Source organism: Trichosurus vulpecula, chromosome 2 (genome assembly GCF_011100635.1).
Source record: "Trichosurus vulpecula isolate mTriVul1 chromosome 2, mTriVul1.pri, whole genome shotgun sequence".
Classification (NCBI taxonomy): domain Eukaryota; kingdom Metazoa; phylum Chordata; class Mammalia; order Diprotodontia; family Phalangeridae; genus Trichosurus; species Trichosurus vulpecula.
In genome coordinates, this window is record NC_050574.1 from 57,694,376 (window position 1) to 57,721,503 (window position 27,128).

General features: G+C 43.3%; 1 pseudogene; it reads right to left on the bottom strand.

The window, feature by feature from the left end:
- Positions 1 to 2,081: 2,081 nt before the first annotated feature.
- The window catches only part of LOC118836447, a 36,909-nt pseudogene continuing 11,862 nt past the window's right edge, over positions 2,082 to 27,128 (bottom strand).

Consider the following 27,128-nt stretch of genomic DNA (forward strand, 5'->3'; position numbering starts at 1 on the left):
AGGAGCCAGACTATGGAGGACTTTAAATGTCCTTGTTCCTTGGGCAATGATTTCTTCTTCCTTTTCTATTTTAGCTACTGTTTCCTGTGGGAATACCATATCTAATAGTGTTTCAAATATAAGCTCATTGGAGTCCAGAGACTGTTCTATTTCTCTCTTTGAATTCCCTGCACCTAGTGGAATGCCCACAACCTCCTAGACCCCTTATTGAATTGGATTGCTGAGTGGTCCTCCCATCTTTTCCCATTATGCTCATCCATTTGGTGGTGGGAACAAGACAGTGCATTCTCTGCAGCTCACTGCAACATTCCTCTTGATTTCCTTATTTGCTGGGATGAAGGTCATTCCAAGGTAGGTTTTTTTGGGGGGGTGGGGTACCTCCAGTTTTCCTGAAACATTTTTCTTTCTGACCTGTGCTTCTTGGTGGATAGAACACATTAAATGGCTGTACATTCTGCATGAGATGTATTTGTTTTAACATATCTTATCATATACATGCCCGTGCCAAATTGATTAGTAATGTGGAGGTGTAACTATGTCACCACCCCTCTCCCATTCAGTTAACACCAGAGGTGTGCCTTGAGGATCAAATATAAAATCTTGTTTAGGTTTTAAATTCCTCTATAGTGTGGCTGCTTCCTACCTTTCCAGTCTTCTTACACCTTACTCCCCTCCATGTACTCTGTGATCCAATGACAATAGTTTCCCTGCTCTTTCTCACACAGGACCCTATCTTTAACTGAGGGTATTTTCATTGGCTATTCTCCATGCCTGAAACTCTCTCTTTTCTTTTCTGTCTCTGGGCTTCCCTCAAGTTTCAACTGAAGTCCCCTCCTTTTGCAAGAAGCTTTTGACAATCTTTCTTAATCTTAGTGTCTTGGCTCTGAGATTTTCTTCAATTTATATTGACTATGTAGCTTGTACAGAGTAGTTTGCAGGCTGTGTCCCCCCATTAGACTGGGAGCCCCTTAAGACCAAGGACTGTCTTTTATTTTTGCCTTTCTGTATTCCCAGAGTTTAGCCCAGAGTCTGGTGAATAGTAGGTTCTTAATAAATGCTTTTGATTTGACTTGTTAATGAAGATCAGGTGCTACAGTCAAGAGTCCTGAGCTGTAGTGTCCTTTAATATGACCCTGTAAGTCCTCAAGTGTGGCTCTTTGATTGAATCCAAACTTCACAGGACAAATCTGCTTAATAAAAGGATTTGTTCTATAAAACTTGGACTCAGTCAAAAGGTGGCACCCAAGGACCTAGAAGGCCACATGTGGCCTTGAAGCTGCAGGTTCCCCACCCCTGCTCTAAATTCTCTTCTAGCTCTAGACTTCAGTCACTCTTCTGGACACAGTTGTGTACTTCTAAGACAGAGCTGCCAACCAATTCCATTTCTAACTGTTGTTTAGAATTATACTTGGGGCTCTCTATTGCAGTCATGGTAGGTGTTAGTATAGTTTAAGGAGTGTGAAGCTAGGGATAGCCAGGGATGCCATTCTTCTCTTGTCCCCCTGGAGAGGTGCTGCTGAATTTGCACACCCCTGGAGTGTTCAGCATTGCCCTCTAGTTGGATCCCTGCCCCTTGCTTGTTAAACGTTGGCTCCTGCTCCTCCTTGAGGAAGTTTCTTCGACTAACAGCTGACCCTAAACTAACAAACTTGGCATTACCTGGGTAAATTTGTCCTACTTCCTTCTATCTCCATGTACTTGACCATTACTTACAGGATTGAGTTGTCACATCTATCCCAGTGGAGAGACTAAGGGGGGCAAAGGAAAAAGAAGAGGAAACATCCATCCTAAATAATTTTTTAGGTCAACCACATGGATACAATCAAGGATACACTGAGATGTCCCTCCTGAGGCACCTTCCCTTCCTGGAGGGGGGTGCTGGCTTACAAATTGGGGGTACTCATTGAGGTCAAACAGAGTGCACTGTCTTTTGATTAAGATGGGCCAGAAAATATCTCCTCAGGTTAAGTAAGAGTAGAATAACTTTATTGCAATGTTCACATGTGAGAAGAAGGAAAAATCAAAATAGCAAACAGTCCCAGACATTGGTGTGGTGCTTCTTGCCCATGAGACAACATGCCTCATTCCACATCTTCTAATTTGAGGGTCCAAACTTTATTATTTGAAAAATCTGTAGATAGTTGGGGCAAGGAAATGATGAGGTTCCGATTTTTTGATATTTCAGTATAATTCAGGAACTCTGGGAATCCTAACATTGTCACCTACAAAAGAAGAAAGAAAGAAAGGAGGAAAGAGAGGAAGAAAGAAAGCGGTCATGACAATTATAGGTAACCAACTCAAAGACCAGGAAATAGGGTGAGGAAGGATATTAAAAATTATCTGGTCCATTTTTCCTGTCAGGACAAAAAAGGGGATTTGAAGCTCCGAGGTGAAGCAATTTGTCCAAGACTACACAGTAAGTTGATGGTTGATCCAAGAATGGAAACCATTGGCACATAAAAGACTGTGCTAATTAAAGAGAATTTACAGTGCTTTACTTACATTTTATCATTTGGTCCTTTGAGAAGGGGTTATTATCCTCATTTTACAGAGGAGAAAACTGAGGCTGAAAGAGGGCTAGTGACTTGCCCAGGGTCACGCAGCTAGCAAGTATCCAAAGCAGATTTTGAAATTCAGGTCTTTCTGACTTTCTTTCTAGGTCTCTATCTATTTCACCACCTATGGACCTTGACAGTGATATACTGGAAAGGGCAACAGATTTGTAGCCTAAGGACTTGGCTCCATTACTTTCTAGTTGGGTGATCTTGGCCAAGTGAGGAGGACTCCTCTTGATCTATAAAATGGGAGTAAAAATGCTTTTTCATAATTTGCAATGATGATTGTGGAATATCCCTCACTGGCTAAGCAAGAAGAAAGTTCTTTTATGGGACATCATTTATTTTGCATACATTTCATATATACATATTGCAGTATAGACGTTGTCTCCCCTACACAATGTAAATTCCTTGAAGGCAGGAATTCTTTTAAAAACTAGACTTTTATTTTGTTTTATATTGCCTACATTTCCCCTGTATCCCTTTTCCTCTCACAGAATCATTCCTTATAACTAATAAATTTTTTTAAAGGTGAGAAAGAGCAAGAACAATGCCACCAAACCACTCGGAATGTCAAAAAAAGAGCTCTGTAAAGAAGAGGGGTTGGGTGCTTTCTTGTTTCTAGAAAAAAAAGCTCTCAAAGAACAAAATTGTGAGCAATGCTGACAGCCCTCCAACTAAATGACTAAATGGCTCAGATAAAGTGGTAGAAGAGGCCCTTCCATCAGAGGAAGCTGAGACAATAAGGCAAACAGGAGAAACACCCAGGAAAGGGGCTCCGGAGCAGGAGTGTCACACTCAAATAAAAGAGTTCCTGCATGCTGCATATTAACTTAGGAAACCACAAATTAACATCATCCGTGTTGCACTGTATTTTAAAATTTATTTTGCTGCCCATCAATTGGGGAATGGCTGAACAAGCTGTGGTATATGAAGGTAATGGAATACTATTGTGCCATAAGAAATGGGGATGATACGGACTTTGTAATAACCTGGAAAAACTTACACGACATAATGCTGAGTGAGCGGAGCAGAGCCAGGAGAACACTGTACGCAGCCACAGATATATGGATTCCGTGAGGACCAACCCTGACAGACTTCACTCTTCTCAGCAACACAAGGTACAAAGACAACTCCAAGGGACTCACAATGGAGAATGCTATCTACATCTAGAGAAAGAACTGTGAAGTTTGAATGCAGATTGAGGCACACTACATGCTCGCCTTTTTTCTTCTCTTTTGTTTTTGTTTTTGGGGTTTTTTTTGGTTCTGTTTCTTCTTTCTTATGATTCATTCCGTTGGTCGTAATTCTTCTCCACAACTTGACTAGTGTATAAATTAATTCAATGTGAAGTTATACATGGTAGTTATATGAGATTCCATGCCGTCTTGGGGAGGAAGGGGGGAGGGAGGGGAGAAAATCTGGAACTCAAAATTATGTAGAACCGTGTGTTGTAAACTAAAAATAAAAAAAATATTTATTTTGTTAAACACCATCCAATTATATTTTAATCTGGTTTGGCCAGTACTTGGGAGTTTTCCTGGCAGCCCCATGACTTAGACATTTGTGCTCCGGAGGATTTTTGGACTTTATTAATGCTTTCATGGCAGGAAGTATCTTTCCACAAACCAGTGCAGAGTGAAAGATTCTTACCTTTGTGTCTTCTGTTGGCACAGGAGAGGTCAGCTCTAGCACTCCATCCTGTGGCCAGGAGTTGAAGAAGGCATACACAGCAGAATCCTTTGTGGTATACCTGCAGAAGACAAGTTGCCACACACTAAGATAGCTAGAAAGGGGCCTTAGAATCACATTAGAAAAGGGAGGCCCACAGAGTATAAGGGACTCCTCCAGATCACACGGGTCATAAATTTCAGGTGAGATCTCAACCCAGGGAGTCTTCTTACTCCAGAGGTACTGCTTTGTCATTTGTTCCATAGTGATGAAGAGGGGCACTATTTCACTAAACAACCCAAGCATTTGAGGAAGAAAAGCCTGCTGAAAGCATGGCACAAGATCTACTTGGAACAAAAACATTTGTAGATTAATTGAGAAGAATAAGTAGGTGTGAGGTGGAAAAAAAAGACTTGCAGTCAGAAGATGTGGGCTCAAACCCCAGCTCTGCCACTTCCTGGATGGCTTTTACTCCTCTGAGCCTCAGCTTCTTCATTTGAAAAATGGGGACAATTCTGTTTTTTACTACCCATCATATAGAAGGACAACATATCTAAAGTACTATGTAAATGTCAAAGATCATTGTCATCTTTCTAACTCTAGTCCCACTTCATCCTCCATGGCCTTTGACTTGAAGACCTATCTACTCATGGGAAAAGATTAGCTAAAAGTAAACAAGAGTCCTGGACCAAGAGCAGAAAACTAGTGCATATTATCTAGTCTAGTGGCCTCAATTATGAAATGAAGAGGAACCTCTGGCCCTGAGGTCCCATGGCAACCCTCAGAGAGGGCTGAGAAAAGCTCTGTAGAGAGCATCAAGGTTTCACAATTTCCCTCTGAGCCAAAGACCTGATGATGCTCTCCGATGGCTCAATGTGACTGGAAGCTATAAAGGCCATGGAACTTTTAGACTGGGGACCTTGGAGATTGTTTAATCCAGCTCTCCTCCTCCTTCTCTTTATAGAGTTAGTGGCAAAACTAAACACAAAAACTCACATATTTTGACTTCCAGTCCTGTGTACTCTCCCCCAATCATCCTGCTTTGAAGCCATTTTTTCCCCTGTCATCTCTAAGACTAGAGTCACTAGCTAAGGCTATCATTTACCTGGAACAAATTCTATCAAGGTTTGCATTAGATCAGGGGCTCTAAACCTGTGGTTCAGGATCTATTGCAAAAGGTGTGTGAACTTGGATAGGAACAAACTGCATGCTTATTACACTATAATTGGTATCTTACGTAATCTTTAATATTTTAATTTATACATTTAAAACTGTTATTTTTAGAAGGGGTCCATAGGGTTCACTGGTTGGCCAAAGGAGTCCATAGGAGAAAGAAGGCTAAGAAACCCTGAGGCAGACCAAGATGCCAGGATTTGCTGAATCCTTTATGAGTCTATGAAGAGAAGAGTTCAACCTGAGGGAAATCAGAAAGCTTCTGAAGATTGCTGGGCTCAGCATGGAGGGGAACTCAGGGAGGCTCAGCCTCAGTTTCCTCCTCTATGGGGTATATACTGAGCCACATTTAGATAGAAGAGAGATGCTCACCTGGAATGGGACAAGACCTAGTGACCCCCAAATGCAGAGGGAGACAACTTACCTTATGGTGGTAGTGATGTTCTCCATTTGCACCCTCCATGGCTTAGAAGCATAGATTCCCTCCCCATTGATTTTCAGCCAGCTCCCCACAGAACGGAGCCTTTCTTGGAAGATGATAGGAATGACCCCATCTTTGGATGGCGCAATGTTGAGCAGATAGTTGCCTCCAAAACTCACAACTTCGACTAATTCCTGAAAAGAAGAAAGAAAGAAAGAATGAAGTGCCCTCACCTATTAAACAGCAGTGATGGCTGTATTGCTCAGAAATTCACAAATGTTCAAAAAAAAAACCCCATCAAACAACCCTGGGCACATTCTCTGTTTCTTAGGCCCTTAGAAGTCATGGAGGTCAGAATCATAACCAAGAGGGCTGTTTAGAATAAAAAATTTCAGATCTGGAAGGGTCCTTAAAACCTACCACCCCAGATCTAGAAGGGTCTTTAGAACATAGGAATTCAGAACTACGAGTGACCTCAGAATTTCTGATTAGGACAAAACAGCAATCAGACCAATCATCAAGTATTTTTTTTCTTTCTTTTTTATTATTAAGTGTTACTTTTTAAAAAAATTAATATTTTTAGTTTTCAACATTGATTTCCACAAGATTTTGAGTTACAAATTTTCTCCCCATTTGTCCCCTCCCCTCCCCACCCTAAGATGGCAAAATTCTGATTGCCCTTTTCCCCAGTCTGACTTTCCTTCTGTCACCCAATCCCCCCCATCCCCTTTTCCCTTACTTTCTTGTAGGGCAAGATAGATTTCTATACCCCGTTGCTTGTATATCCTATTTCCCAGTTGCATGTAAAAACAACTTTTTAAAAAAAAATCTGTTTTTGGAACTTTGAGTTCCAAATTCTCTTCCTTCTTCCCTCCCCACCCATCCTCCTTGAGAAGGCAAGCAATTCAACGTAGGCCACACATGTATCATTATGCAAAACACTTCCATAATAGTCATGTTGTAAAAGACTAACTACATTTCCCTCCATCCTGTGTTGTCCTGCTTTATTCAATTTTCTTCCTTGACCCTGTCCCTTTTCAAAAGTGTTTGCTTTTGATTACCTCCTCCCCCAATCTGCCCTCCCTTCTATCATCCTCCCCACCTTATCCTCTTCTCCCTATTTTCCTGTAGGGTAAGATACCCAATTGAGTGTATATGTTATTCCCTCCTTAAGCCAAATCCAATGAGAGGAAGATTCATTCATTCCCTTTCACCTAGCCCCTCTTCCCTTCCATTACAACAGCTTTTTCTTGCCACTTTTATGTGAGATAATTTACCCCATTCTATCTCTCCCTTTTTACTTCTCCCAGTATATTCCTCTCTCACCTCTTAATTTTATTTTTTAGATATTGTCCTTTCATATTCAACTCTCCCTGTGCCCTCTGTCTTTATATACAGGGTGTCCATAAAGTCCATGTGCAATTTAAAGTTACAACTATTTTGTGTTGTCTTTTTTTTGGCAGGGCAATTGGGGTTAAGTGACTTGCTTAAGGTCACACAGCTAGTACATGTGCCAAATGTCTGAGGCTGGATTTGAACTCGGGTCCTCTTGACTCCAGGGCCAGTTCTGTACTCACTGCACCACCTAGCTGCCCCTGAGTTACAACTATTTTAAATTGCACACGGACTTTATGGACACCTTGTGTGTACACACACACATACACACATACACATATTCCCTTCAACTACCTTAATACTGAGAAAGGTCTCATGAATTCCAAAAAAATCATCTTTCCATGTAGGAATGTAAACAAAACAGTTCAACTTTAGTAAGTCCCTTATGATTTTTCTTTGCTTCACCAAGTATTTTTTTAAGCTTCTGTTATATGCTGAGTACTGTGATAGGCACTGGCAATAGAAGTAAATAAAAAGAGTGAAATAGTAGATTGATATATACATCATAACTACAAAGGAATGAATACAAATATCTGCAGAGTAGCTTGGAAGGGAGAGATCAGGAAAGGCTTCACGCAGAAAATGATGCCGGGTCTGGGAAGAAGATGCTTAGAGCCCCGAATGTCAGAGCTGGGAAGAAGATCCATAGCACAGTAACTGGGAGTTAGAAGGGACCTCAGACATGAGTTGGTCCAATCCCCTTAGAGTACAGATGGGAATATATGCTTTAGGAAGAGTTTGTATAGAAGCCCAGAACCCAAGTCTCTCAACTTCTTCCTTCTTTCCTCTTTGGTTCAAGAGACTAAAGCCAAAGCATCTCTTACTGAAATGATTTGTTCATGAGACATGATTGACATGTCTCACTGATATCCCCAGGAATATTTATAAATGGTGGTACACATCTCCCACTTGCGTTTCGGGAGAGTCTTTGGCTTATACTTGTCATGACAGGTGAAGTAGTCCCTGTGCTTACAAGGATTATCTTTGCCCCATCACTCATTGACCACAATCTGATCCTAAATAATGAAGAATAGAAGAGTTGAGTCACCATGAATGGAGCCCCATGGATTCCTGTGGCTATAGAATCTAGCTATAAAAGCAAATCTACTGGGTTTTCTTAGCTAACGTTGCGATTCAAGAATGTATGATGCTAAGTAAAGTTAAACAAGTCCTCTTCCTTCCCTGGTCCTTATGTGATAAGGATACATGGCCCTTTACCACCCTAGCTATGTTCCTATTCCTACATCTTATCTTTGTTCTTCTTAAGCTGTAGTGCCCAGAATTGAACATGATCCTGCAGGTAAGGTCTGAAGAGGACCATGCAGCAGGACTATCATCTCCCTATTCCTGGAAGCTCAGGCCCTCTTAATGCAGCCCAAGGTTCCAGGGGCTTTTTTGTTTTTTTCTTTTTGTTCTCCTCACATCACACATCTGACTTTGTGTGAAGCCTACAGTCCACTGAAATCCCCAAGTCCTTTTCATAACGATTATCTGTTCATCCCTCTTCTCTCCCACTCCCCATCTTACACCTGTGAAGAGGACATTTTGTACCTAACTGAAGATTTAATATTTATCCCTATTTATTTCATTTTGTAAGATTCAGCCCAGGGCTCTAGTCTTATCAAGATCCTTTTGGATCTAGTCATCTGGTCACATTAGCTATCCTTCCTAGCTTTCTTCTGGACCCATCTTGTATTATAGTTGTGTGCCTGTGATTTATTCCCCCTCCTAGGCTGTCTTGGTGAATATAGTAGGCATTGCATAAAACACCACTGGCTGAAATGAAATGAAATTTACATGACTAGGCACATTCAGTGATCTTGCCCCAGATCTAAAGGGCTGTTCTGGATGACTCCATGCTAGGGAATAATTCTTTTCAACATCTGCCAAGGACAATGTGAACGTGCAGGAACTTGAATTCCTTACTCTTCTCCCAGTCCCACCAAATATCCCCACAGCGCATACTTCATCCTCCATTCTTGGAAAACTTCTTTATTTCCCCTTCCAGAATTCTCTTCTCTCCTGACAAATCATGGAGGGAAAGGAAGGCTACAGTTGGTTCCAGGCCCTGGCTCACTCAACCTTCTACAGTCACAACTAGTCCGTCACCAGTCACCTACCTTTACAGGGCTGTCATTGTACAGCCAGGCGAGGAACTAGGTGGAATTCCAATATGTGTCAGGGGCTTCCCATTCTCCATCAGACCAGATCAGGTCAGGTTTGTACCTGAAAGACACATGGAAGTATAACATGCTGGAGAAATCTTTACAATCTAGAGCATCAGTGGGGTTTAGGGGACCTAGCAGTGGACCAGCAGTCAAGAGACCCAGGGTCCAGGCCCAGCTCAAGCACTTATGACTGTTTGAGCCTTACTACCCTCATCTGTAACACTGGGACTTGATTACTCTCCTTCCTTCACAGGGATGAAAGCATGGATGTAAAATTTGTAGAGGGGCAGCATGGAGCAGTGGTCGGAGAGGTACCTTGGAATCAGGAGGACCTAGGTTCAAGTCCTGCCCCTGGACCATAATGGCAATGTGGCCCTGGTAACCTGCTTCATTTGAGTGCCCTCAGACATTCTCTAAGATGCGGTCTGTCTTAAAAAAGTAAGCTCTTCACTGGGAGATCCCGACCCCAAAGAAATGACATACTTGGCAAGAAAAAAGGTGGTGGTAGTGGGGGAAGCTTTGAAACTGTAGAATGCTATTCCCTGAACCCATCCCCAGGGCAGTGTTAGCAGGCTTACTCTAGCCCTTCATTCCACAGAAATTATTGGTCCCTTGGAGGTATAGAAAGACCTTGACCTCACCCCTTAGTGAGGCTGCAGTCAGAGCTCAGTGGATTGACTATCCCCTAAGAGGATACTTTTGAAGCAGCAAAAACCAACTGCCTGCACCTTCTATTTCTCTAGTGCTTTAAGATTATAAAGCCCAATGAGATGGGAATTGTAATAGAAATGCACCAATCCAGTTTTGGAGAGGATGAAACCTGAACACCAGAGAGGTTCTTACCTGTCCGCAAGATCATGGAGTTCTGGCAGGACCTTGGCTTTGACAAAATTCTGGGTTGTGAAGTTGTTTTTCTGGTCAGTCAAATAGTAGGGATTAAACCACTCTATGAGTAAATGGTACAGTCCCATAACGGATATTCCTGAAAAGATTAAACAGGAAATAGAATCAGTTTGATGAGGGCACAGTCTCTGGGAACCCCTTGAACCCTTGAACTCTCCTTGAATCTTGCCACTCGACCTGGCCTTGGCCTGAGGCTATAACCATTAAGCCCAAATGCCTACCTTGCCCAGTCCTCTATTGTCCAGCTGTTTCCCACCCTTAATCCTGTTTCCCATCCTTAATCCTGATCAAAATATCTATACCCTAGCTCCACTACCCCAGCCCTTGATGGGTTGTCATTTCCATATAGCCTTCAGCTATTTCCCCCACCCTGGAGTCTGACCTCATCCTTAAGTCCCTCCCTTGACCCCTCTTCTGGTCACCCCAGACCACCCCTCAATCCCTCCCACAACCTTTGTGTATATAATCTCCATTTTGCCTCCATGAGGTGGGTCAGATCCAATCTAGCTCAGATGGGTCTGGCCCTTTTTCCTTACAGGTGTCGCAAGGGGTGGGATCTCTCGGGGCAGGCTTATTTGGCTAACTCTTAATAAACTTTATCCCTTCCCTTGGCTGAGAAGGCTTGAGTCGAATTCTTTCGGCAGGACCCGGCGTGTCGGTACTTTGGGGTGTCGAGCACCTCTCACCCCAAACCCTCATCATTTATGGTTCCCTGACCGGGAAGCACTGCTAATCTCAAGTTCTTCTCCAGCCAAGACTGAAGGTATGTGAGCCTCCCCCTCTCCCAATCCCCCTCCTCGCTCTCCAAACATTTTGGATGTGCTTCTCGGGCCTGACCTCAGCAGGTCCCAGTGGGTTGGACAGCTTGGTCCAGTGGTCTCAGTGAGTCGGACAGTCAAGCTGTCCTGGTCAACCTGACGTTATCAGATGGTTCTCGGTGGGTCGGACAGCTTGGTCCAGTGGTCTCAGTGAGTCGGACAGTCACGCTGTCCTGGTCAACCTGACGCTATCAGGTGGTTCTCAGTCCAGTCGGACAGCTCGGTCCAGTGGTCTCAGTGGGTTGGACAGCCACGTTGTCCTGGTCAACTCAACCTGACGCTGTCAGGTGGTTCTTGGTCCAGTGGTCATGTCGAAGGACATGGACGGATGCCCCATCCGGAAGCATGTGCCAGATCCTTTCAATTGTTTCGGCGCTGGGAATTTGGGAAAGTTTCAGGTACCTTCTGTATATTTTGTTTTCTTGTTTTATTTTGTTTGTCTCCCGACAATTACTCCTAACTTCTCCTTTACTAAGGAGGAAGGAATTTCCAGCCGAAGGGACCCCACGCCCTGCCTCTACTGCAGGCCCTGCAACATCTATCACCATGGGCCCTATCCCCAAGGCAATCCCTACTCAGGTTCCAGCCTCGGGCCCTGCCCCCACGGCAATATCTCCTCCCCTAGCCCCTCTCTCTGAGGTAGCACCCACTTGGGTCTCTGGGGTATCTTCCCCTCTGACCTCTACCCCTCCTCAGGTACTAGCTGATCTCCCTTGCCAGACAGATGCCCTGGCCTTGCAGTCTAATCTACCTCAGCCCCAAGCTCCAGGTCCCACAGCGCCTTCAAGGCTTTTTCCCCTGAGGGAAATGCCTGCCTCCCCTGCTGGGACAAGGAGATTGCATGTTCCATTCTCCATTTCAGATCTCATCCAAATTAAAGAAAAACTGGGGAGATACTCAGAAGATCCCACTAAGTTTACTGAGGGTTTTAGGGATCTGTCCCTGCAATTTGAACTTTCTTGGTGTGATTTGCATATCCTCTTCTCTACCTGTTGTACCACTGAGGAGAAGAGGAGAATATGGGAACACGCTCAAAAAAAAAGACAGTTTGGCTAGCAATAACCCCATAAACTATCCCCCAGGAACAGCTGCTGTTCCCACTAGTGACCCAGGATGGAATTATCAAAGGAGTGAGGATAGAGAAAAGAGAGACCATAGGGTAATTTGCCTGTTAGAAGGCCTAAGAACTGCATTTCAAAAGCAAATAAATTTTCAAAAAATTAGGAAGATTACTCAGGGAGAAAAAGAAAACCTTGCCTTTTTCCAAGCCCGGCTAGTAGAAGCTATTAAGAAGTATACAAATTTGGATCCTGGTTCTGCTGAAGGGGTGGCAATACTTAACATGTATTTCATTAATCAGTCTGCCCCAGATATTAGGAGGAAACTGCAGAAATTGGCAACGGGACCCCAAACACCTCAGGCCCAATTACTGGAGACAGCATTCGGAGTGTTCAATAATAGAGACTTAGTCCAGGCAGAGGAAAAAGCCAGAGACAGAGAACATGCCCAATTCTTGGCGGCTGCCATGACCAGGAGATTGCCGGAGGGTGCTTCTGGCAACTTTGGCAAAGGGGAAACCTGCTTTCGATGTCACAAGGAGGGTCACTGGTCTAAGGAGTGTCCCTCTAGGGCGCCCCCCTGGAAGAAGCCTCTAGGATCCACGCCTCCAGGACCATGCCCAGCATGTCCCCGAGGCTGGAAAAGTGGTAGAGCCTCCTCCCAGCACCCTGTCCTCCAGTCTTCTCAAGACTCGGAAGGAGGGGAAAGCCTGGGGCTTGGCTGTGCTCCCACTTTCTCCACCTCTCTCGAGGAGCCCTGGGCAAAATCGAGGCAGAAGGTAAGGTTACCCACTTTATCACGGCTATGTTCTCTTGTTTTAACTAATTGCTCTGGCCCCACATGCCCCTCGACCCATCAGGTCATGGGCATCAAGGATCTGTTGGATGAACACTCCTTCTCTGGCCCTGCCCCCATTTGGGGAAGGGATCTGATGGTGAAATTGGGAAGCCAATTTTCTATAGTTAAACCTCATAACTCCCTTTTCCCCCTGTTTCCCAGACCTCTCCATGTTCCCCCAGAGGCGTGGGAGAGGGTTGAGCCAATTGTTTGGGATCAGGGAATTCCTGGGCAAGCTACTTCTGCCACCCCAGCCATAGTTCCCCTCCATTGCCTTCATTATCCAATTAAGCCCAAGGCTTGGGAGGGACTGCAACCATTAATTGGCACTCAAGGCCCTGACTCACTCCCTCTAGAGTGGGGCCCCTACCCAGCACAAGCTTTGGGGACTTTGAAAACTAAACTGACCACCACTCCAGCATTAGCCTTACCTAATCTAGAAAAACCTTTCACTCACTCTGCTGAAGGAAGGAGAGGACAGGCTTTGGGAATTCTAATCCAGTCCTTAGGATCTGACCCCTGTTTTCCAAAACAATTAGATTCTCTGGCTGCTACAGCCATTCCAATTGAGGAAGCTTCTAAGCCTCTAGCAGACCAGCCCCTAGAAGCTCTGCCTTGCCAGAGCACCCTGGAAGCAGAGGGCCTCCAGTGCCTGGCTAACCACAGGCTCACCAAACATCAAACCTTGCTCTTATATATCCCCGACCTAATTTGGATGTGCTACACACTCCTGAACCCCGAAGCAGAACAAGTGGTTAGGGGAGCTAGGTATGAAATAGTCATCTTTAATTCCCACCAGGGATATTGTCCTTTCTCTGTACTCCTGTACTGTCTGTTTTGTTGTTTGCTTAACTTCCTTGCCAGGTTTGTCTCCTCCAGTCTCCAAGCCATCAACTTCCAGATGACTGTGCACCCCTTGAACTGGACCCATCAAGCCAGCTCTACGCCCCTTGTCAGCAGGAAGCAATTCCAGAAGCTGAGACCTTCGTCCCTGACCCCAAAAGAATTTGGGTCCCATTTGTTTGAGGGGGGAATGATGAGGGCACAGTCTCTGGGAACCCCTTGAACCCTTGAACTCTCCTTGAATCTTGCCACTCGACCTGGCCTTGGCCTGAGGCTATAACCATTAAGCCCAAATGCCTACCTTGCCCAGTCCTCTATTGTCCAGCTGTTTCCCACCCTTAATCCTGTTTCCCATCCTTAATCCTGATCAAAATATCTATACCCTAGCTCTGTTACCCTAGCCCTTTATAGTCTGTCATTTCCATATAGCCTTCAGCTATTTCCCCCACCCTGGAGTCTGACCTCATCCTTAAGTCCCTCCTAGACCCCTCTTCTGGTCACCCAGACCACCCCTCAATCCCTCCCACAACCTTTGTGTATATAATCTCCATCTTGCCTCCATGAAGGTGGTCAGATCCAATCTAGCTCGGATTGATCTGGCCCGCTTTCCTTACAGGCGTCGCAAGGGGTGGGATGTCTTGGGGGCAGGCCTATGTGGCTAACTCTTAATAAACTTTATCTTTTTCCTTGGCTGAGAAGGCTTGAGTCGAATTCTTTCGGCAGGACCTGGCGTGTCGGTACTTTGGGGTGTCGAGCACCTCTCACCCCAAACCCTCATCAAGTTCACATGGAATTTTTAAAATAGTTACTTTAAAAACACTAATAGCAACACCTTCACATATGCATTATGTAATATGAAGTTGACAAACTGAGAATTAGAATCCAAATTCATTTTTTTTGCAGTGCAGAGATATTTGCTTTAATGAGTTTCATAGGAGGGGTTCAATTCATCAGCAACAAATATTTATTATAGGATTTACTTCAAGGGCTGCCTTGAATTATGAAGAAATGGCTTAGAGGATATCATTGGAAAAATAGAGTTGAAAACTAGATTGGGTGACCATGTGTCAAGTCCCAGGAATAATCAGTTAACAGACCATATGCTCTACTGCTATCCTGTTAAAGGTCAAGAGGAAGTCCCCTAGCACATTGGGTAGATGCCCTATGACAAAGGTCAACTGCAGAGGATCATTGGAGGGATGCCATTCGAGAATACTGTGTACAGCAATATTTACCTGAGAGGTATAAGCACCTGCACTATGGAGATGCATAGTAAATTGGGATGGCAAATTGAACATATCACATGGTTTGTTTTTTTCCAGTTTGTACAACCATGTATAGTTTTTCCTTAAGGATTGTTAACTCCTCCCCTCATCCCAATGTTTCCTTCTTCCCAGTTGACTTCCTCACTTCAGTGTTTTCTAGGCTTTAAGAAAATGCTTCTATTTCTTCATTTACAAATGATTTCGAGGAAGGGAGATACTACCCTAGAGAATGTTATGTAACTGGTTCTTGCCCTTCAGAAGTTTACAGAGGTCAGGTGTTTAGAATCTCCCTTTCAGGGGAGGGTCTGGTCTGTGGAATGAAAACTATTTTCATAATGATTCTAAGGTGTTTTAATGTCTAATACAGTAGCCATAGATAGAAATAACCAACATAAACAAAAACTATTTGTGGGGGGGGCGGGTCTTCAAAAAATTTTAAGATTGTAAAGGAGTTCTGAGATCAAAACACTTGAGAACCACTGATGTATTGACCCAAATCTAAGTTGAGTCTCTAATGCTATGGGGGCTGGGCAGCGAGCTACTCAAACTCAGAAGGAAGCTCCAGTGTTTGCATTCACCTGCTCCACCCTCTTCAGCTCTAATTCCTGATCTTACTGACAGGAGCCACTCTCTACGGAGGATCATGTGCCCAAGGCTAATAGTGAGGCTGCCCTGCCTAGACTTGATTTATCTTCTTTCCCAGATCTCACCTCAGACTCTTACTAGCTGAGCCCTTAGGCAAGCCAGGGACTTTCTCAGTTTCACTTTCCCAACTTGTAAAATGAGGCTTCTATTAAATAGCTTCCATCCTTGGAGGATTGACGTCTGGAGAGCACTTTGCAACCCCTAAACTATAGAATAAATGGAAGGTACTGTCATTATCCTGTGTGACCCTGGGCAAACCATTAACCTCCCTAGGCCTTTGTTTTCTCTTCTGTAAAAGAGATAATAATAACACCTACCTCCCAAGGCTGCTGTTAGGATTACATAAAATTATATTTGTAAAGCTCTTTCAAACCTTAAAGCGCTATAAATACTAGCCATAATAATAACAACAACCAGTGTTGTTTTTCTAATGTTATTTACTAAGGGCTGCTATTTGGATTCCATACCTAATGAGTTCCCTTGCAACAAGAGCTGTTGATCTTTCAGGTCTATTGGGATTTTGTGTTGTCTATAAGTATGCACACATTCCATGTGCCAATGGTAAGTAGAGTCATCTTTGCAGACGTTTTTGCACATTTCTTTGTGTTTCCACCACAGAGTGGGATCCCCACCTGCCACAGTAATCAGGCCAGGGTTGGGTAAGCAGACAATTTTTAGGGCACCTTTTCTAGCCCCTTCCTCACACTAGGAGGTAAGCAATGCGATCCTTAAAAGGCTGCTCAGACACTGAGGGGGCTGCGGAATCCCACTGCTGCTTCCAGTGAGAAGCGACCCTATTGCCTGGGTCGTCTGTGTGCAGGATTATGACTACAGCTCCCAGTGTATCCGCACCTGCTGCTTAGTCACTTGCCTGTCGCCATAGGACTTTGAGATAGGTATAATGGTAAAATGGTGCGGGTGATATCTTTTGATTCGTGGGTAAATTGGATTTAAGTGAGGCAGAGTTGCATGAAGTTGTTGGTCTTACTCTCTCTTCCAGAGTCATCACAGTCCAGTGGCAGGACACAGTCAAGACAACTGGTGATTTACAGGGTAGGGGGTCCCTTGCTCATACAAAAGCTGACTGAAATGTTCCAGGTTGTATGGCAAGAGAAGGTTATCCCCCAGGAGTTCATGGATGCCTCCATTGTATATCTCTATAAAGGTAAAGGAAATAGATTGTCCTGTGACAATCACAGCGGGGTCTCTCTCTTAGTCATAGCTGGCAAGATTCTTGCCAGAGTCCTCCTTAATAGGCTGATCCTTCACCTGGAAGATGGTCATCTACCTGAGAGCCAGTATGGCTTCGGGAAAGACTGAAGAACAGTTAATATAGTGTTTCCTGCCCAACAACTCCAGGAGAAATGCCAGGAGCAGAACAAAGGTCTGTGTACAACTTTTGTAGATCTGACCAAGGCCTTTGATACTGTTAGTCATGAGGGCTTGTGGAAAACTATGTTAAAATTTGGTTGCCCAGAGAAGTTCATCAGCATTGTACATCAATTTCATGATGACATACTTGCCCAGGTTCTGGATAATGGGCAATGCTCTCGTGCCTTCCCAGTCACCAATGGAGTGAAACAAGGCTGTGTGCTTGCTCCCATGCTTTTTAGCATGATGTTATCAGCCAGGCTGTCAAATGCTTTCAACGAGGATAAACATGGCATCAAGGTCAGCTACCACACTGATGGTAAATTCTTCAACTTGAAAAGGCTAGGACCAAAGTAGAGGGAATGTTGGTGCATGATTTTCTATTTGCAGCTGATTGTGCACTCAATGTAGCCTCTGAAGCTGAGATGCAACGAAGTATGGATCAATTCTCTGCTGCTTGTGCTAATTTCGGCCCAACAATTAACACCAAGAAAACACAGGTGCTGCATCAGCCACCACCACACCATCCGTATGTGGAACCATCAGTTACAGCAAATGGAGAAGTTTTGAATGCTGTGGATAAGTTCACTTACCTTGCTAGTGTACTTTGCAGGGATGTACACATTGATAATGAGGTTGACGCACGAATTGCCAAAGCTAGCTCAGTGTTTGGGAGGCCCCGAAGGAAAGTATGAAAGAGAAAAGGTATTAGACTGACTACCAAGCTGAAGGTCTACAGAGCTGTGGTGCTGACCTCATTGTTGTATGTCTGTGAAACCTGGACATTCTACCAATGCCAGGCCAGGAAACAGAATTTCTTCCATTTGAATTGTCTTAGGAAGATTCTGAAAATCATCTGGCAGGATGAGGTACCAGACACTGGGGTCCTTACTCGAACTAAACTGCCAACCATTTAAACTCTGCTTCAGAGAGCACAACTCCAATGGGCTGTTCAAATGCAAAACTTAAGCTTGCCAAAAAGACTATTTTGTGGAGAACTCACACAGGGCAAACATTCACATGGTGGTCAGAAGAAGTGATACAAGGACACTCTCAAGGTCTCTCTTAAGAACTTTGGAATTGATTGTGTGACATGGGAGACATTGGTACAGGACTGCTCAGCATGGCATTCCCACATCAGAGGTGTTGTGCTCTATGAGCAAAGCAGAATTGAAACATCTCAAAGGAAATGCAGGATGTGCAAGTTTGGAGTATCTACTCCCCAAATGTTCACATGGACTATTTGTGCCCCACCTGTGGTAAAAAGCATTCCAAGCTCCAATTGGCCTGATCAGACACAGCCGGACACGTTGAATCTTGACTCAAGCATACTGATGTCATTTTGGTCCTCTTTGAGAACGAAGGACAAGAACCAACCAACTATTGTTATTATTGTATGGGAGTTGGAAGAGGGGGATGCCAGGAAGAATTCAGCCAAAGCTAAAAGCCTGAAAGGGAAAAAAGCAGAAACACTGAGATATAAAGGGGGGACCATGTGACTTATCTCCTGCCAGAGAGGTGGTGGACCCAGGGTGCACATTCAGACAGATTTTTTTTTTATGTAGCCAATGTGGGGGATTTACTTTTTCTTGATTGTATATTAATTACAAGGGTTTTGTTTTTCTTTTGTTTTGTTTTTCTTATTTTTTAACCAATGGGAGAGGAGGTAGGAGGGAGAAAAAACAGATGTTTGTTCACTAAAAAAAATTTTTAATTTAATTAAAAAAAAGAACATGAAAAGGGGGAAAGATTTCAAATGCAAAGGGCAAGTCAAGGCCACAAGTATCAATTAAATGAAAACTATATGGCAGACATTGTGTTGAGGGCTGATAATTCGAAGACAAGCAAAAATAAGGCCCCTGGTCTGAAGGAACTCTCAATCTACTAGAGGAGACAACACACAAACAATAATGTACAAACAAGATCTATTCAGAAGAAATTGGATGATCAACAAATGGAAGGTTTTGGAGAAGAGGAGGAGATTGAGGCACAGGTAGGCCTCTTGAAGATGGGATTTGAATGGAATCTTGTAGGAAGGCAGGAGGAAGAGGTGAGGAGGGAGAGCATTTTAGGCATGAGAGATAGCCAATGAAAAATCCTGCAATCAGGAGGAGCGTCATTTGTGAGGAGCATAAGGAAGGCCGTCGTTGGAACATACTTGGAGGGAAATCAAGTGTGAAGAGATTGGGAAATGCCAAACAGAAGATTTTATATTTGATCCCTGAATAAAGTAGGAAACCACCACATTATTATCAACTAGGGGGTGGTGACATGGTTAGATCTGTGTTTTAGAAATATCACTGTTAGTTGAGTGGAAGGTGGTTTGTAATGGGGAGAGACTTGAGGCAGGAAAACAGACCAGCAGGCTATTTCAAGGAGGAAAGAAGGAAGGAAATAAGGAATTATAGAGTGCCTATTATGTGCCAAGCATCACGCTAAGCACTTTTACAAATGTTATCTCATTTTTCTGCACCTATCCAGGGGAAGTATCCAGGGAAAGAGGGTGATTGACAGTATCTGGCTGCAGGGAGGTCAAGAAGGATGAGGAATAGATTCAGCAGTTAAGAGGTAGCTTTGGAAAGAGTAGTTGTACTCCGGTGAGGTTGGAAACCAGATTGTAGAGGGTTTGGAAGAGAGAGAGAAGAAAGGAAGTATAGATAATAAATGTAATGGCTTTCTCTAAGAGAACACAATAACATACAAGAACCCTGTAAAGTGGATGCTGTAAATATCCCCATTTTACAGTTAAGGAAATTGAGGAAAACAGACTGTAAGTGCTTTGTCCAAGGTCACATAACTAGTTTTTGAAGTAAACTTGAACTCGAGTTTTCCTGACTCAGGTAATAATCTAGGGGTAAGTTCCCTAACCTTTAGTGTTAAATTGAAGTCCTCTCCTTGGCCTTTACTACATAAAATGGCCCCCCTACCTTTCCAACTAATAACCTAATACCAGGAACACTGATCCAGTGACATTAGCCTCTTTGCACAAGACTAGATTTCTCAACTCCAACATTATGACTGGCTTTCTCTCAGGCATGGAAATCACTCCTTCTTTATTTCCTGGCTTCTTTCAAGACTCAGTTAAAATTCCATCTTCTAGAAGGAGCCTTTTCCAACCCTTCTTAATTCTAGTACCTTCCCTCTATTGATTATCTCCAATTTGTCCTGTGTATAGCTGGTCTGTATATGGCTGTTTGCATGTTGTCTTCCCACTAGACTGTGAGCTTCTTAAGAACAGGGATTATATTTTTGCCTTTTTTATATTCCCACCCTTTAGCACAATGCCAAGTATATAGTAGGCACTCAATATATGTGTAGCTAGGTGATGCATTAGATAGAGCACCAGGCCTAGAGTCAGGAAGACTCATCTTTCTGAGTTCAAATCTAGCCTCTGGCATTCACTATCTGTGTGACCCTGAGCAAGTGACTTATTCTATCTGCCTCATTTTCTTATTTGTTAATATAAGCTAGAGAAGGAAATGGCAAACCACTCCAGTGTCTCTGCCAAGAAAACCCCAAATGAGGTCAGGAAGAGGCAGACATAACTGAAATGACTGAACAACAACTCAATAAATGTTTATTGACTGAATGACATTTTAAGTTCGAAATATCTAATTCTAGAGGTTTCCCTCCATTGATTGTCTCCAATTTCTCCTTCATCTATGTTGTTTGCACTTAGTTGTTTCTGTGTTGTGCTCTCCATTTGGCTGTCCGCTCCTGGAGGGCAGGGATGGTCTTTTGCCTCTGTATGTATCCTCAGCTCTTAGCTTATTGCCTGGCACATAATAGGCACTTGATAAATGCACGCTAGTTTGACTTAACTTTACAAGACTGAAGGGTCTACACCAGGTGGTGGCTGTGTAAGTAGACATAAAGTGATTTATTCAGGAGATTTTGTGAAGGTAGAAATGATAAGTCTTTACCACAGATGGGATATATGGGGCCAGTGATACATTGAGGAAGATTGTCCTTAGAGACTGGGCAGGTGGTGGTGTCTTTCACAGTAGAAGAGAAGCTGGGTGGGTTTTTGGAGATAGATAAGGAGATCTCTTTGGGACATTTTGAGTTAGAAATGTCTTTGGGGCATTCAGCTGAGATGTCTAATCAGCAGCTGTTCATGTCAACATGGAGGTCAGGAGAGTGGTTTGGCTTGGATAAATTCTTCTGAATCATTTACATAGAGACGATATCTACAAAGAGACCAAGAGACCTGACAGGGTCACCAAGAGAGACAGAATAGGAAGAGAAGAGAAGGGGACCAAGGGCAGAACTTGGGACATAGCCACACTTAAAGGGGATAAGCTGGACAACTGTCCAGCAAAGGAGACTGAGAAGAACTTTTAGATAGTTAAGAGGAGAAGCAGGAGGGTGCAGTGTCATGAGAACTAGAGAGAGGAGAGGATTTCCAGGAGGTGATTGACAATGTCCAAGATTGCAGAGATGTCAAGAAGGATAAGGAATGAGAACAGGCCACTAGATTTGTCATTTAAGAGATCATTGGTAACTTTGGAGAGAGCAGTTTCATTTTACTCATGTGGTTGCTTTAAAAGAGAATGAAGGGAAAGGAAGTGGAGACAGTGATTGTAGACGGCTTTCTGTAGAAGTGTGGTCATGAAAAGGAGGAGAGGTAGAGGAAGGTTGGCAACATCAAGAGAATTTTTTTGTCCGTCTATTGGTTTCTTAAGGATCCAGCAGACCTGGATGTTCTTGTAGGCAGCAGGAAGCAACCAGGAGGGGGGTGAGAAAAGAGATTTTTAGTTATAAAACATTAGATAAAACAATAGAAAGTGGTCAGATGCTCCCTCCCTCTCACAAACAATTATTAAATGATTATCATGATCCAGGAATTGTGGAAAGACTACGGATATGAAGAAAGTAAAAAGCAGACCTTTCCCTGGAGGAGATTGCATTTATTGGAGGAGACAACCAACAGACAACTAAACATACAAGCTAGGCAGAGTGTTGATAGAAGTGATCTGAGAGAGAAAATAGTAGTAATGGAGACTGCGGCTGGGGAATGAGGATGCTAGAGAGGGTAGAGTACTGTAGAAAATGGAATGGGATGGAATGGGATCCAAAAAGTGAGAGTGGTTTGCCTGGCAGAGTACTGTGCCAACTTGCCGGTGGCTAAGGACATTGCCTCACCCAGTCTAGCAGCAGGAGAGTCCAGCCAGCCCAGCCCCTAAGTGATCTGTTCCAGAGGGGACTAACCTGGACTCTCTAGTAACGAGCACATCAGGGCCCTGCAGGTCTGGCTCTAAGAGGTACCTTGGGCTTGGGAAACTATGAATGGGCCTCATGTCCATTATAGTTTACATTGGACCCCAGTCTTCTCCCTCTGCCCCATCTTCTTGCACTATTGTTTTTAGGGGGGAGACTACTCCTTGGTGTTGGGGAAAATGTTTTGTTGATGCTGCTCTTAATATGTTATTTTAGTAAATACCTTTGCTAAAGTACTAGGCCAGTGTGAACACAGAATTTCAAAGGGAAACACACTGATGGGAACCCTTGAGCTGCTATTAGGGATATAGCCACCAACTGGGTTACCCTAGAATCCTGAAAATTGTGGCAGCTGCGGCTCTGGGAGTACAACCTGACAGTGGCAATGTGAAATTGGCAAATGAGGGAGAAGGTGTGTGTTACACAATTGTTTAGCAAACATATAATGAGCACCTATGTGAGACAGACCTTGCTGAAGAGTGAAACTTCATTGGGGAAAATCCTAATGTGGAAGAGATAAAAGGGTCAAGTCCCCATCCCTATGCACTAGGATCTGGGAATTCAGTGTCAATTGCGTCACCTGTAAAACTGAGCTAATGATGGCACTAACCTCATAAAGCTGTTTTTGGAATCATTTGAAATAGGTTATATAAAGTGCTATGGATACATTAAAGCATCAAAGAAATGTTAGCTATTATCATTGTGCTGTGTGACCCTGGGTGAGTCACTTTTCTGGCCTTCATTTTCTTTATCTCTCAGATGATGGGGTTTTTGTTTGTTTTGTGAGGGGAACTATTCAAAAGATTTCAAAAGTCCCTTCCTGCTCTAAATCTTTGCTTTCAGCAGGAACCATTGCCCATATGCCCACATCACCTGAGACACCCTTCTCACCAGGAAACCACCAGAACCACTGTTTTCTAACCTGGCCTGGGCTGCTGCTGCTGCCCATTCCTGCATCCCTCCCATACTCTGCCCCTTTACCCCCGGTTCCCAGAATTTTTAGGCCTCCAGAATTTATTGGCTCTTCTCTTCAGGTTTCCCTAAGATCAGGGCACATTGTAAACTCTCCCCTCCACCCCTAGCTTGGGGGGAATTGAAGGAGACTAGATATCTGGCAGTCAAATATATTTAAGAGGCCCAGGGAGACTTGAGCCAAAGTTTGAGGGAGAATCAAGTCTAGGGAGAAGGCAATCCCAACTGGCAGATTTTGTATTTGATTCTGGAGCTAATAGGGAGACCCTGAATAGGGAGGATCACATGGTTAGATAATGTGGTTTGTTTTTTGCTCTTGAAGAGGACCTTGACATCAGGAAGATGATTACATGACTTGCAATTGAATTAGATTTGAATGAGGGAGGGCTGTGCAAAGTCACAGGCCTCACTTTCTCCTTCAGAGCCATCTGGGTCCAGTGGCCAGATAGATAGATGAGGACAACTGGAGATGGCCCAGGATGCAGTGGGAGACCTTGACCTTTTTAAGCTAAGGTCTTTCTGATTTCTCACTCTGAGTGAGTCAATGCCCATTCAGTGATTAGGTTGGTTTTTAAGAAGCGAGTCAAGGGATGGCCCCTTTAATAATAATAATAATAATAAAAATCAAACTGGGAGGGGAAGACCCTCAGAGTTGCTGGCCAAAAGAGAAACAATAACTATTTACATTCAACTCTGAGCCTTGAGGGCCCCCAAAATAACCATTAAGTAGTGCTTAGCTATTATTGGCCAAGCAATGAGAGCCAGAGTGAATTCAGATTAAAGCATGGTCTTTAAGAAAGAAATCTAGCCAGTAAACCCTAAGCTAACTGGGTAAGCTTCGGCTGTCAAAATTCACCTTCCTTTGGGCACATTCCCCAGGTAAAGGCATGATACCCCATTTGGGGAGAGGAGAGGGAGAAGAGGGGAAGGAAGAGGAGGAAAGGGGAAGGGAGAAGGCCTGGGGTCATACAGCTAGTAATGTGTCTGAGACTTGATTTGAACTCAGGTCTTCCTGACTCCAGGTCTAGCCCTCCATCTACTGTGCCACCTAGTCATGATCAAAGAGTTGATTAAATTCCATTTATACCTATGGAACAAAGTCACATGAAGTCTCTCCCATTCACTTATAGGTTGCCCCTTGCCCTGCCACACATTGCCCTGCCACATCATACCATTCAGGGGTATGTTTGCCTATTTCTTTATTAATCTGGAAAATTATATTATTTCTCTCATTAATAAACCAGCTGCTCAGATCCCTCACTCCAGTTTTATTGATTATTTTACAAATTAGAGAAACTTTCCCCATAAGCATTGCATACCTGTTGGCTCTGGACACTTTCCCTGGCTGTCACTTAGGCTTGGAATGCTCCCCCTCCTCATCTCTGCCTCTGGCTTGCCTCCTTGGCTTTTTTCAAGTCTCGAATAAAAATCTCACTTTCTACAGGAAGCCTTTCTCAATTCTTAACTCTACTGATTATTTCCTATTTCTTCTGTCTATAGTTTATTTGTATAAATTGGTTTTGCATGTTGTTTCCTCTGTTAGGCTGAGAGCCCCTTGATGGCAGGGACTGTCTTTTGCCTTTACTTTGTACTCCCAGCTTTTAGCTTGGTGCCTGGCATTGTGGAGATGCTTAATAAATGTTTATTTACTGACTGACTGATACATGTGTGTGTGTGTATGTATGTATATATATGCATATGTGTATGCTATACACATACACATATACATATATATACACACACACACACACACACACACAGATATATATATATATATATATATATATGTATATATATATATATATATATAAACAACTCCTAATCTCCTGGCATTAAGACAGTATTATAATCACTGACTATCCGATTTATTAACAGTGTAACCAATGATAGGGCTACTAGATGGCGCCATAGTGCATAGAGCACTGGACTTGGAGTCATCTTCCTGAGCTCAAATCTGGCCTCAAACACTTACTAGCTATGTGACACAGGGCAAGTCACTTAAACCTGTTTACTTTAGTTTCCTCCTCTATAAAATGAGCTGGAGAAGGAAACGGCAAACCACTTCTTTGCCAAGAAAACCCCAAATGGGGCCATGAAGTGTTAAATACGACTGAAATGACTGAACAGCAACCACCACCACCGATGATAACACGAAGACATAAAAATCAATTTACAACGTTTGAAGGGTGAGAAGATCATGGATAGAATTGCCTCTAACCATCGCTATCACTGTAGACCACTTCTTACTTCTGGAAACACAGGTCCACTATTGCAGTTTACTCAAGATATCAAGCAAAATGTCTCTTCAGGAATTCTCTCCATTCTCTTCACAAGATAAAGGTTCAAAGAGTTCCCTCAAGAGAGGGGGTCCTTCGATCTTTCTCTCCGGCATCTCCCGCTTCCCTTCAGACATGACAGTGAAACAGTCCCTTCAGCTTTTCTCTCAGTCCTAATAGTTGCTCTCCAGATTCATTCCTTATCCAATTCTCTTTGTAATGTTCCATTATAAAATAAGTTACCAGTTCTCTCAAGTTTTTTTCTCCTATTCTTTTTTCGTCTTCATCGTTTTTCTTAAACTATTATTCTCTTGCGTGTTTCTCAAAATACTGCCAGTTCTAACTGTGGTTGTTTAGTCATTGCCAGGTGTGTCCAATCCTCTGTGATCTCATGTGTGGTTATCTTCAAAGAGATACTGGAGTGGTTTGCCATTTCCTTCTCCAGCTTATTGTAGAAGTGAGAAAACACGCAAACAGTGTTAGGTGACTTGCCCAGAGTCACAGGGCTAGTAAGTGTCTGAGCCTGGATTTTAGCTCAGGGCTTCCTGACTCCAGGCTGGGTACTCCATCCATTGTACCCGTTCCAATGGCGATATCCTAAATATTCCTTTTGGTTCTTAATGGTAATTATTGCCCACCTGATGAATGGTCCATCTAAACTCTGCTTGAAGACCAGGAAGTGGGAGGGCATCCCACTGACACCTGAGGTACATCACTTTTAAGCAGCACTGTTTGTTAGGGAGTTCTTTTCTTGACATTAAGCCCAAATTTTTCCTCTTAGCAGCTTCTACCCATGGTTCCTGTTTCTGACATCTGGAGCCAGATACAACAAGTTTAATTCCTCTTTCCCATAAAAGGCCTTCAAACACCTGAACATAGCTCTCATACCTTCCTCCAGTCTTCTCTTCTCCAACTTTGTATACAGTAGTACTAACTCCTCTAGAGCCCAAATGGGTGACTTCAAATTTCTGAATCCCCAATAAGAGAAAAAGAAAAGTCCAGAAAAGTAGCAAGGCAAGTTTGAGAACCTTTTTGGACCTCATTGAAATAAAAGTGGTGCAGCAAGATAGAGAGATTGCTATGTTGCAGTATATACCTACTATGGACTGCACTGGGAGAAATGCTTATTTCCCCTTAAAAGCACTGGGGCTTCATTTGGAAATACCTAATGATTCCCAGATTTAACTGCACAGATGGTGGCATTCTTGTGGATCTGGAAAAGTAGCTGGAATCATGTAGCAACCCTTAAAGATTTGAACAGTTAAATCTTTGGATTTGATCAATTAATTGGGACAATTATTCATGACATGAGGTATCTGTGCTCTGACTGGTAACGGGTGGTGCTGCCACACCTTGTAATAATAAGGGTAAAACTGATAACTTCTCTCTACTGTTTCTGAATGCAACAAATGTAGAAGCCAGAATTGGTACATAAGTGGAATGGTGTCTGATTTGGACATTTATTCCATTGGATTAATGTTATTAGTCTGGCAGTAAGTTTAGTGTTCATGTTCTAAGTCCATGAGATGGTTTTCT